At 39.2% G+C, this 12,902-nt stretch overlaps 1 non-coding gene across 1 annotated transcript; it reads left to right on the forward strand.

Moving 5' to 3' along the window:
• The first annotated feature begins 11,958 nt into the window (after window positions 1-11,958).
• TRNAN-AUU lies at window positions 11,959-12,040 on the forward strand. The gene has a single exon. It is a non-coding gene; the product is annotated as a tRNA-Asn (tRNA).
• The last annotated feature ends 862 nt before the right edge of the window (window positions 12,041-12,902 follow it).

Consider the following 12,902-nt stretch of genomic DNA (forward strand, 5'->3'; position numbering starts at 1 on the left):
AGAGAAAAGAAGGGGATAGAGAAGTTTTGCAGCTAGTTTGTTGTACAGGAAGAGATACTGTGATTGAATTGAATGGGGTAGCATACAAGTGAGTAAAGAGATGGCTGGGCTTGTCTGTATTGCCCAGAGAGAACCAGTCTAGTTTTTAATTAATTTAATTAATCTTCTACCAAATTGATATTCTGACTGTACATAAAGGCAACTGATTTAGAGATCAATCAGTCAACAACTATGATTCACCTCCTATGTCTAGGCACTGGGGATGCAATTCAGCAATGTTTTGTTTTCTCTCTTTTAAACTACAACCAAATTATTTCATTTTGAGGAGATATTATTTGATTCTAACTATGTTCCCTCTAATGCTCACTTCCATCTACCCTGTATGCATCTTGTATTTACTGATTTAGTTATATATTATATCTTCAATTTAGAAGATAAGCACCTTGGGGTCAGGGACTGGGTATGTTTGTATGAGTGTATGTGTGTGTGCGTGTGTGTGTTTTGTTTTTTCTTTAATCCTCAGCCCTTAGCACAGTGCCTGTACAATAGTAAATGCTTAATAGATGCATTAATCAATAAACATTGATTAAGCACCCAGTATGTGCCAATAAATGCTTATTGACAGATTGGTGTCCAGAAGCCAAATCTTTGGCTTCTCTCATTTCCTACTCTTGTACCATGTTTTCTAAAATCTAATTTAATTTAGAACCATTTAAATGGTTTCTCATAGCCTAAAAAAACAAACAAACTATGATTTAACTTCTCCATCCATCATTCTACCATTATTGCTATAGCAGAAGGGGTCTGCACATATCTGGGAGGTTTTCTATATTCAGATTGGCTTGGTTGACCCAAGAATTTGTCTCCAACTGGCCAGCCAGTCTATTGTCAATGGTTCTTTCAGTACTTAGCACAGTTGGTCCTCAGAAAGGAGCCACAGGCTTTTGCTAGGACCATGATGCAGAAATGTTCAATAAGATAAGGAGAAAGTGTTTGGTGAGAAACCGAGAAATCACAAGGGGAGGGCCTTTTTCATCATTTCAAGAATTCTCTCTCATTGAGTCTCAATTGTCATTCATCTCAAATTCATGTGTATGATATTAGACACCCGTAACACAGAAACTTGCCTTACCCATTATTCCTCCAGTGAAACCCAGATTATACTGTTCTTCCAAATCACAGCCACTCACTTGAAACACAAGCTGGCAGTGGGTATTTTGGATTCCCTCCCCCCTTCCCACTCCCATTTGTTATTTATTAACTTTCTCAAGATATAGATTGTCTTTCTTTGCTAAATGTGGTTCACTGTTTCTTTCTCCCTGAAACAAAAGGTACCTTGATAAATGGATTATTTAGTTTCAATGGCGTTTCTGAACAAACCCCTGTATCTTTTCCTGAAATTGCATATTGCTGGTATGCTATTTCCTAACAGTAAAACTCTCAGTTAAGAAAGCAGGTACTTAGATGTCTTTTAGAGCCCCAGTGGGGATATTTTCCCTCCTTCTCTACAAGAGAACACAATTATTGTCAGGTGCTACTCAATCAGAGCCTTCTAATACCACCACCACCAAGTCCTGTATTTAAAATTAGCTTTGAAAAAAATATCAGAAACATCTCGTTTACTTTCACAAGCTCCATGAATACCAGATAGTTAAAGCCAGCATCAAGGAGACTGTTGAGTCTACATATATCCATCCTATCTAGAGGCAAAGCTATATAACAAAAAGGTTTTTTAAAAGTGATTATTTGTATTTACCAAATTTTGCAATTTGGCAAATGCTTTTTACTGTGTCCCAAAGCAGATTTGTGTTCCTTTTCACGACTCATCTAAAGTAAGCCATTCAGAAAGGGAATTTTTGAAGTGAAATAAATAATATTCTTTTTTTTAAACATAAGAATTTTCATTGCATTGGTATTTACAATCTGAAATTACAGACTGACATAACTCCATCAATCCAGCAAGGAAACATAGTATTATGATATTTTTCAGTACTTTAGAAATGGAAGGAAAGAAAAAAAATCATCCAACTCAAATTTTAGGAGGAATGTAAAGAAGCTTAATGTAAGTACTCACATCAGAATTTAAACAACTGCCTTTGCTTTTCACTTATCATATGGTTTGAAAGCATTTAACTAGGACTATTCAGAGAATGCTGCATCCATTCATCACAGATGGTGGTATTATTTTCGATAAAACCTTACATTAATCCTGAGTCCTAATTATCTCGATTCTTGTAAATAAAAAGGAAACGGCATTCCTGTCCTTTAATTTAAAAAAAAATCTTTCTTTACAGTGGGCTTTTCACAAGTTAAAAAAAGTTTATTTTTATGTGGTCCTGCATTTTTTCTTTCCCACTAATTAGTGACATTATACACACACATATATAATACTCACACATATACACATATATATTCTCATTCAATCTCTTCTAGTAATCATCTTTGCTTTACTGGTTTCCATCTGTATTTTTATTTTGGTATACTAGCATGAAGGATTAAATTGAAATTATTCTTTTAATGAGAAATCTGAGTGTGTAGGCAGAAAATCTTTTCCTGATAATTTGGTAAAATAGAAAGAAAAAGAAAGTAGGCATAGGGATGGACAATGTATATATGTAGTATGTGTATGTATGTATGTGTATATATACACATGTATATATACACACATGAATATGCATATACACAAGTATACATACACATATATGTGTATAAATGTGGTATGTATATATATGTGTGTGTGTGTGTATGTGTGTGTGTGTGTGTGTGTGTAAAAGTACTGAAAAGCTTCATAGAGGAGCCACATGAATATTTTCTTCATAAGAGATGGAATGTGCTGGATATGACAAGTTCTTCAGGAAATAAAAATGAAACCAACCACTTAATGCACAGGAAACAATTAGACAGAGCAGTCATTTCAGAATCAAATAACTGTATAGTCAAGTTTTTGACTGAGGAGACCAAAGGTCAAAGAAAATGCTAAGTTAGAAGAAAGGATAAAGATGAGATGATGCTGTAAGGTCTAACCTGACTTGTTTAAAGAAGCTGTTGAAGCTCCTAATGTGAGAAATGGACAAAAGTAAAGACATTGACTGTAATACAATAGGGAGGTTAGTCATTTGATTTGTCATGTGGAGGTCTGACTGCAAAGCCGCTGGAATAATGAGAAAGCTGAAAGTGCCCAGAAGCTGCTTCAGCCAGGAAACATCTCGTCTCCTTGCCAAGCAGAGATAAACAGCAGCCAAAGGCAACACTGGTTTAGATTACAGGATCATTTGCAAAACATAGGGAAGGATGGTAGAAGACTATGAATTGTATGCATTCAAAACAGTTAAAAGTAGTCAATGGGAAAACAAGTCTATCAAGTGCTTGGCAGGAGATCAAGCTAAAACAAATCATCTCTAAAGAATGTGTAGATGAAACTGGCAAGTGAAACAACCAGAAGCAAAATGGAATCGATTTTTCAGCATTTTTGTACCTATCTATGTTCGTCATCCATGGCAGAGGAAGCACTACATTTGGACTCCACCTCTCATTACTCAATATCCTATGTGACAGGATAGAAATGTCATTTTAGATGATGAAATTGATAAAAAAAATCAATAGATCTGAATAGTCATACAGGTTAAATCTGTATTGGAGGACACAACTTCAAAGACACCTGGGGTTTAATTTTCAAGTTATCTCATTTCTCATAGAGAAGAAATTTTCAAAAGAATAGAAAAGATTACAGATGGTGATTCTAACATAAGAGAGTGATCAGCACAAAGTCTTATATTTCACAATTATACAAACTTTATGAGAACAATCTATGTGTATGTGAAGGGTATGCTTGATGGAATCATGAGGGCACAGGCACGTTTTTGCAAATAATTTTATGGCAGATTACACCTATAGAATCAGAGATCCAAGAGGTGTAAGGTATATAAACATGTCACTATTTCTACTCTTCATTGATTTCTTAAAAGTATTTGACTGTAAAACAAAATGTAACTTCGAACACTCTCTTCAAACACATTATCTTCTACTTTCTTATTTCAATGGAGCTGTGATTTTACTAATGTGGATAACCTCTCTAATCCATCCAAGCCTGTAATTACTATTTGATTGTTTTCCAGTCGTTTTTTTTTTATGGGGGGGGTGCAGAAGGAGTGGAGCAGGTGGGAGGATGGTGGAACATGATTTGTGCTCCCAATAAGGAAACTTCCCTAACCAATGCAGTTTAGCAACTTATCTACAACCTGAACTTTTATAGAGTTGCCTGGGTATTGAGAGATTGTATGGCTTTCCCATAGTCACACAGCTAACGTGTTATTAGCAGGGCTTGAATCCAAGTACTCTGCAATTCAGACCAACTCTCTATTCATGGCACCACGTTTCTTCTTGACAATTGTCTATGTCCTCCCATAAATGCTACACAAGGCATTCTACCTCCCCCCCTCCCCCGACATGCTGAGGAACTTTCTCTGGTTCTTTTGATATTATATGAGTACCAGGGCATCAGGCATCCTGCCAACCTGCTAGCCCTCATTACTGCTGTATAACCCCTACAGCTTTTTCTCAAACATATATGTCTCTTTGATGATATCTTTCATGGTGCTGTTTGGGGGCAATTCACTTCTAGTAAACATACAATAAATTGTCACCTCCCATGATGCATCTCTCCATTTCCCTTTGGGTCAATCCTATTGACTAGATATATTCAATTATGAGAATGGCACACAAATGCTATAGACAGACAATGCTCTGATCCTAGAACTGGATTGGGGGAAGGAGTGGGTTGGATAACATTTGGGACATTCTAAATGTTTCCAATGACCAAGGATGAGAAAGCCGAGAACAATCCAATATTGATCCTGGCTTTTGGGAGAGTAGATTTCAAAAAGTTTCAAAGAAAGGATAGGCATGATGAAAATTCTACCTGGGGAGTCAGTCCAGGAGGGGAATCTATTAGCAGAATGTATTAGTAAAGAAAGGATTGCTGTTGTCATTAAGTCATTCCAATTCCTTGTGACATAATTTGGGGTTTTCTTGGAATGATTTGCTTGGAGTGATTCGTTATTTCCTTTTCCCAGCAAAGAAAAAAAATAGTGAATAATTATTAAAAAAAAAGAAGGTTCAGTGATTACAAAAAGACAGCAAACTTCAGAAGCTCTGAAGAGGTCATGCCAAGCTAAATATCTTTCCTTTTTCTGATAGCTGGTAAATTGAAGGAATGCTGTAGGTATCGTTTATCTAGATTTCTTGCAAGATATTTACTAGTCTATAATGTTATTCTTAGGGAAAAGATGGAGATAGGTGAACTAGACAATAGATAGCAACTGGACCTGAAATTTTATTGGTATAGGAACATCCAAATAAGCTCTTCTCCCTCTCCTAAAATAGTCTGGAATCTTCTCTGCAATTTGTAATCTTAAGAATCACCCAAGGAGAGGCAACTAGGTGGTGCAGTGGATAGAGCACCGGCCCTGGAGTCAGGAAGACCTGAGTTCAAAACCAGCCTCAGACATATAACACTCACTTAGCTGTGTGACTCTGGACAAGTCACTTAAATCCAATTGCCTCACCAAAAAAAAAAAAAAGAATCACTCAAGGGATTGAGAAGTTAAATAACTTACCCAGAGTCCAAGAGAGAGCAGGACATAAATTCCAAGTCTTCCTACCTCAAGAATGACTTTCTGTTCAGTATACCATGATGGCTATCTAGACAATCAAATAAATTGATTTGAAACAGATTGGATCTTTGCATCTGCTGCTGTGTCTGGTTTTGACTCCAGAGAACAAGATGTTCCTCCCATGATAAGCTTCTAAACTCACCACCATGTTGTTCAATCAAGCCTTGATTGGTACCAACTGTCACAGTCGCATCTCCTTTCTGATTGGAGGGCTGCAGGATGGAGTACCAAATCCCTCTCAATGGAGGGCAGGAACTGTGCTATAAGCTCCCTCCACTCTGCCTCTGATGCTCTGCCTGGTTTCAATTTCTTGGAACAAGATGCCCCTGTGGCAGGCACCCCCCTCTCCCTGTATCTTCTTTCTTCCCCCACTTTCCTGCTTTATTTTTGTGCTGCCTCCCCTATCCCTTGTTGGATTATAAGCTTTTTGAAGGCAATGACTGTCTTTTTATTTATTATATCCCCACTGGTTATGATAGTGCCTGGTACATAGCAGGAACTTAATGAATAATTATTGGATTGGATGGTCAAACCCATACAGAGGTCAGTTGTTGTCAACTCAGAAGGTCTCTATTTTACCAATGACCAGGATAAATGCATGGAGAGTATGCTTATTAAATATTCAGATTCCACAAACCTGGGAGTAACAATGAGTGACATTCAAAAAGATCTTGACAGGCCAGAACACTGGCTAGAACTTAATAGCAATAAATACAAACTCTCACACTTGGGTTAAAATATTCTCATACAGGGTATGTGTGAATAAATAACAGTTCATGTGAAAGAGGTCTAGAGATTTTAATGGACTGAAAAGTCAACAGGAATCCTTGGTGTGGAACAGAACCCAAAAGGCTATGTTATCTAGGTTTGTATTAAGAGAGGCAAAGCTTCCAGGAACACACCAGTAAGAGCTGTGCTGCACTTCATCTGGAATTTCTCATTCAGTTTTAGGTGCCAAATTTTAAGAAAGGCACTGATAAGTCAGAGTTTATATAGAATAAGAACAGCAGCATGGTCAGAGGATCAGAGTTTTAGTGCTGAACCTTAGAAACCACTGAATCCAACATCAAATTTTATGGATGGGGAAATTGAGGCAAGGAGAGGTTGGGTGACTTGCTAAAGGTCACAGTAAGTGTGTGGGGGCAGGTGTTTTTGACTTGAAGATCTAAGTGCTCTCCATGACACCATGTTGCTTATGAAGAGTCTCATGTTTTTGCCATGAGGACTGGTTGGAGGAACTAAGCATGTTTATCCTTGAAAACAGAAGACTCAAGGGGACATGATGCATTTTTAGAAATATCAAATGGAAGAGGGATTAGATTCTCTTTCAGCTCCAGAGGGCAGAAATAGGAGCAAAGGCAAGAAGGTGTTGACAAATTGGCAAATTTAGGCTTGATATAAGGAAAAATTTCCTACCATGAGAGGTGTGCAAAAGTAAAATATGTTACCCTAGTAGGTAGTGAAGTTCTCATCACTGGAGATGTTCAAGCAAAGGCAGGATGGTCACTTGTCATGTGTGTTCTAGGGGTAACTCTTCTTCAGGTGTAGGTTGGACTAAATGGCCATTGAGGTCTTGAAGTCCCTTCCAAAGTTGGAATTCTGGGATTCTAAGAAAAATCATCAAGCCTTTATGTTCATGGACAAAGAAGAAGAAACTTTCCCTAGGCAATGATCTGATGTCTAGATGAAGCAACAAAATAGATTTTTTAAAAATTGCCAGATGTTTGGCTTTCCAGCAGATGAGGTAGAATATAAGCTTTTTAAGGATGAGTACTGTTGTATTTTTGTCTTTATACACCCAGGGTGAAATGTAGTGCCTTGCATATAAGTATTTAATAAATGTTATTTGAATTTCATTGAGAGAAAATCATTCATTCATCACTCTTCCACAGTACCTTGTACATAGTAAGAAATCAATATGTCCATATACTCATCCCTCATCTCCCTTCTGAACTCAAGCTGTACATTGACAATGCCCTCCTATACACTTCTATTGGAATATCAATCCAAAGAGATACCAAACTGGATTTAGTATGCTTTCCTCAAAAAACATTCTGCCTCTTACCTCTACCATTTTGTTTGAGGGTACCACAACCCTTCCAGTCGCTCAGGTATACACCTATGAAGACATCTGAACTCACCATCTCTCATCATCCATATCCAATGAATTGCCAAGTCTAGTAAATTCTATTTCCATAACATTTCTTGAGTTTGGCTACTTCCATTCATTCACACATACACTAGACTACTGGTCTCCTTGCTTCTAGTCTCTTCCTCTCTGATGTGCCTTTCACACAGGTGACAAATTATTGTTCTCAATACATAAGTTTGAGTATATCACTTGTAGTTGTTTAATTGTTTTTCAGTCTTGTTCTACTCTTCATGACCCCATTTGGGGTTTTCTTGGCAGAGATACTGGAGTGATTTGCCATTTCCTTTTCCAGCTCTTTTTACAGATTAGAAAACTGAGGCAAACAAGGTTAAGTGACTTGCCCAGGGTCACACAGCTAGCAAGTGTCTGAGGCTGGATCACTACTAAGCCCCAAAATCTTCAGTGGCCTTCTGTTGCCATTGCAATGAGATATTTTTTTTCAAATTCTGTAAAGCAGAATTGAAGTAGCTCAAAAGAAACATGAGATACACAAATTTAGAGAATACACCTCACATGTTCTCATGTACTATTTGTATCCGACCTGTGGTAGAGGATTCTGAGCTTGTATTGGTCTGATTAGCCACAATGGGGCACACTGTACCTTGACCCTAGCATAATGATGTCACTTTGGTCCTAATGATGTCACTTTGGTCCTCTTTGAGAACAAAGGACAACAACCAACCAACCAAAAAATTTCTAAGCCAGGTATTTAAAATCCTTTAAAATCTAAAGGTGACAACAATAACAATAATAACAACCAGTATTTATATGCTTATATTTATAAGTGTTGAGGTTTGCAATGTGTTTTACAGTATTATCTCATTTTATCATCATAATGGCCCTGGTAGTTAGGTGTATTACTATCCCCATTAAACAGATGAGGAAACTGAAGCAGATGGAAACAAAGTGACTTGTCCAAGGTCACACATAGTTAGGAAGTGTCTAAGGCTACAACTGAACTGAGGTCTTCCTGTCTCCAGGTCCAGCACTCCATCCACCGCACCACCCAGCTGCCTCATTTTGCAGTATGTCATGTTATTCCATGTTGGTGTTTTGCATTTCATCCAAACCACTCTCACAGATGGTCTCTGAACTGAACGTGACATTTCCCATCTCTGTATTTGTACAAGTTGCTCTTCCTTTCTAGAATGTGCTTCCTTTTCATCTCTCCCTCTTAGCATTGTTTGTTGCTGTTCAGTCGTGTCTGACTCTTGGTGATCCTCATGGACCATACTCTCCATGGGTTTCCTTGGCAAAGACACTGGAGTGGTTTACCATTTCCTTCTCTAGTGGATTAAGGCAATTAGAGGTTAAATGACTTGCCCAAGGGTAACACAACTAGTAAATGTCTGAAGCTGGATTTGACCTCTGGTCTTCTTGACTCCAGGCCTAGTGCTCTATCCACTGAATCACCAGCTGCTTCTTAGCGTTGTTAACCCTTTTCAAAGCTCAACTCAGGTACCACCTCCTATAGGGGCCTTTCTGAATCCTCCAGATAATACACTCTCCCTCCTAATAATACTTCATATTTACTTATCTGTGCAGAATGAAAATTCCTTGAGGGCAGGGAATGTTTCATTTTTGTCTTTGTGTCTTTCGTAAACACATAATACATAATGCATAATACAATATAATAATTATTGTTAAACTGAATAAATATTATTAAACAAGTCTACTTAAACCCAAATTACTAGAAGCCTAGAGTGTGCAGCTTTGAGTTATTATTAATTTTTGAATTATCCATTTTCTTCTAACTGCTGTCGTAGAAAATCTTTCTAAACTGTTTCATTATGCTTTTCTTCCTAAAAAACCTGAAACGAGGGTGTGCCAGGTTTAGACTTCAACAAGCTCGAAGGTCACAAGTGGAAGAGACAGTGAATTGAAAAAGAGAAAGGCTTTCTGATGCAGAAAGGGTCTGAAGCTTATGAACAGACCCTCAAGACAATGAACTTGACCCAGGACTCAGAGCACTTCATTACCTTTGACCCAACCCACTCAATAGGAATCTGGAAAGGGTAATTGAGCTGAGCACCATAAGTGAAGGTGGAGTACATCGTGGAGGAAAACCACCTTGGAACTAAGAAGAGTTGTCGAGCTGAAGATGTTGTATCTCTCCCATCTTCTGCCCAGAGCTGATAAGCCTCAGAGTTTGGTCTTTAAGAGAGTCAAATAGGGGAAGCATCTGCCAATCCTAGGCTCTGGGTTGTTGTCCTTGCTGAAAAGAATACCATTCAGATTTTTCCTACAGACTAATGATATTTCAGGGTGTCTCAAGATCATCATTTTAAGCATGGAGAACAGTACAGATTGCTAAACCATGCAGAAACATGGAGGCAGAAAATGTAAAAGTCAGAACATTGAATGCCAGAGCTTGGGGAAGGACCTTAATAAGAAGAACGTCAGAGCTAGGAGAGGTCTTAAGACAGAGAATGTCAGAACTAAGAGGGATCTTAGAATCCAGAAGGTCAGAACTAGGAGGGGCTTCTAATAGCATTAGTATAACTGTCACTTTTCCAATGGGGAAACTAAGTCCCAGAGAGGACTTATCCCATCATTTTAAAAATAGGGTTAATGATTTGAACTTGTTTCCTTGACTACATTGGAGTTTTATGAAGATCAACTAAGATAATGGAAATGAATATACATTGCAAAATACAAAGTAAAAAATTATTTTTTGAGGAAGGGGGAATGGAGATACTTGATGTTATTAATTTGGAGGAAATGAATGGAAAAAGCTTTCTGAAGGAGGGATAATCCTGAAGGCTCTACTTCAGAAGAGCCCAGATTTAGATGTCAGTCCAAGCTGGGATGGGGGACTCTGACACATGTTTCCTCTAAACCTGTGTTTGATGGTAAATGAGAGCCGTCTCAAGCCAGGAATTTGAGGAGGAGTGTCTGGTTTCTAGTAGGCCTCCAGCAAACTCAGGAGGTGCAGGCCCATTCCCTGGGACCAAGCTGTGGTGATTCAACTCTGACCCTCTTGGCAGAGCACCAAAGGAACCAGCTCTCCCTGATGTGGGACTGGTTCACATTATCAGCTCATTATTAACATACATCATAGCCAGATCCCTTACACTCTAGAGCTGAGCTAACAGGAAACTCTGAGAGAGGGAAAGAGTTTTGATTTTCATGCAATTCGAGGGGTGGGCATGATAGGGCAAGGGCAGCTGTTAATTAGAACCAGACAGGTAGTCTGGGTCACAGGGTACTTTTCCACCTCCTTCAGAGCTTAACAGAACCCCAGCGGTATCCTGTGGAGACTCCAAGATAGTCAAACAATTTTTGGTCAAGTAGATTAGAAGAGCCTGGAATTGGGGGACCAAGAGATCTGAGTTCTGATGCTGGTCTTTAAAAAAGACCTTGGGTAAGTCCCTCAATTTCTCTGTGCCTCAGTTTTCTATGAGATGGAGATAATTATATTTGCCCTACTTTTTAAATCACAAGTCTGTTACATGGATAACATAGTAGATGTAAAAACACTCTGAAAATATAACACAAAGGTATCAGTCATTACTGGCAAACCCGAGTGAGACAGGAGTTTGGATCCCTTAGAGACAGGATCTTGGTACCATCAACCAAATTTTCTAGAAAATTCCTCCATCATTTAGACTGTTGGGCAGACAGTGTGGGATATGGCTCTTTGCTGAAGGAAGGAAGGAAGGAAGGAAGGAAGGAAGGAAGGAAGGAAGGAAGGAAGGAAGGAAGGAAGGATGGAAGGAAGGATGGAAGGAAGGAAGGAAGGAAGGGAGGGAGGAAGGAAGGAAGGAAGGAAGGAAGGATGGAAGGAAGGAAGGAAGGATGGAAGGAAGGATGGAAGGAAGGAAGGAAGGAAGGGAGGGAGGAAGGAAGTGCAAAGGCCACTCTAATTGCCACCACAGCTGATGTGCATGGAAACTTTGACCTGCTATATTTCCTTCCTTCCTTCCCTCCCTTTTTCCTCCCTCCCTCTTCCTTCCCTCCTTCCTTTCTCCCTCCCTCCCTATCTCCTTTCCATCCTTCCTTTCCCCTCTTTCCTTTCTTTTTTCCTTCCTTCCCTTTTTTCCTTTCCTTTCCTTGCTCCTTCCATTCCTCCTTCCATTTTTTCCTTCTTTCTTTCCTTCCTTCCTTCCTTCTTTCCTTCCTTCCATCAAGTAGGACAAGGTAGCCAAGTGGTTAAGATGATGGATGATTAATCCATTGTGTTCTGCACGTGTGGGTTCAAATCCCATCCTTGTCAATTCCTTCCTTCCATCTATCTATTTATCCATGTAATCTACATCTGTATCTGAAAGGTTAGAGATAGGAAGCAACATGACCAATCAGAACGTTATTTCAATTGTCCAGGCAGGGGGTGATGATGGCCTGAAGTGGGTGGTAGCTGTGTGAGTGGATAGCAGCATCAGCTACAAGAGATGATATGAAGGTAGAATTGAAAAGACCTGATGAGTGAATAGATATAAGAAGGCAGGAAAAGGAAGAGCTCAGAATAGCTTCACTTGTAAACCTATATGACTAGGAGGATGCTGGTAGCCACCCCAAAAGCAAGGGAGTTTGGAGGAAAAATGGGTAGAGTGTCATTTGGACATACTGCTTTTGAGATGCCTGTGGGGCAGCTAGGTGGTTTCATAGTGCACAGAGGGCCAGGCCTGGAGTCAGGAAGACTCAGGTTCCTGGGTTTAAATCTGGTCTCAGACACTTACTGTGTGACCCTGAGCAAGTCACTTAGCTCCGTTTGCCTCAGTTTCTTCATCTGTAAAATGATCTGGGGGAGGAAATGGCAAATCACTCTAGTGTCTTTGCCAAAAAAAAAAAAACCCAAATGGGATCATGACGAGTTGGAACAGAAACAACTGAACAACAACAAGGTGGGACAAATAGTTCGTGATTTCCATTGGGCAGTTGGCAATGGGGGACTGGAAGATAGGGATCAGAACTGGCTCTGTAGGTATGGGATTCATTTGCCCAGAGATTGAAGGTGATTTTGGGTACAATTTGCTGGAACATACAGGAGGGGATTGAATCAAGGGCACAGGTAAAGGGATTAGCTTTGGCAAGAAGAAGGGACATCTACTCATCAGAGACTGAAATAAAAGAGAGAA

Source organism: Vombatus ursinus, unplaced genomic scaffold (genome assembly GCF_900497805.2).
Source record: "Vombatus ursinus unplaced genomic scaffold, bare-nosed wombat genome assembly UNPS02009994.1, whole genome shotgun sequence".
NCBI lineage: Eukaryota > Metazoa > Chordata > Mammalia > Diprotodontia > Vombatidae > Vombatus > Vombatus ursinus.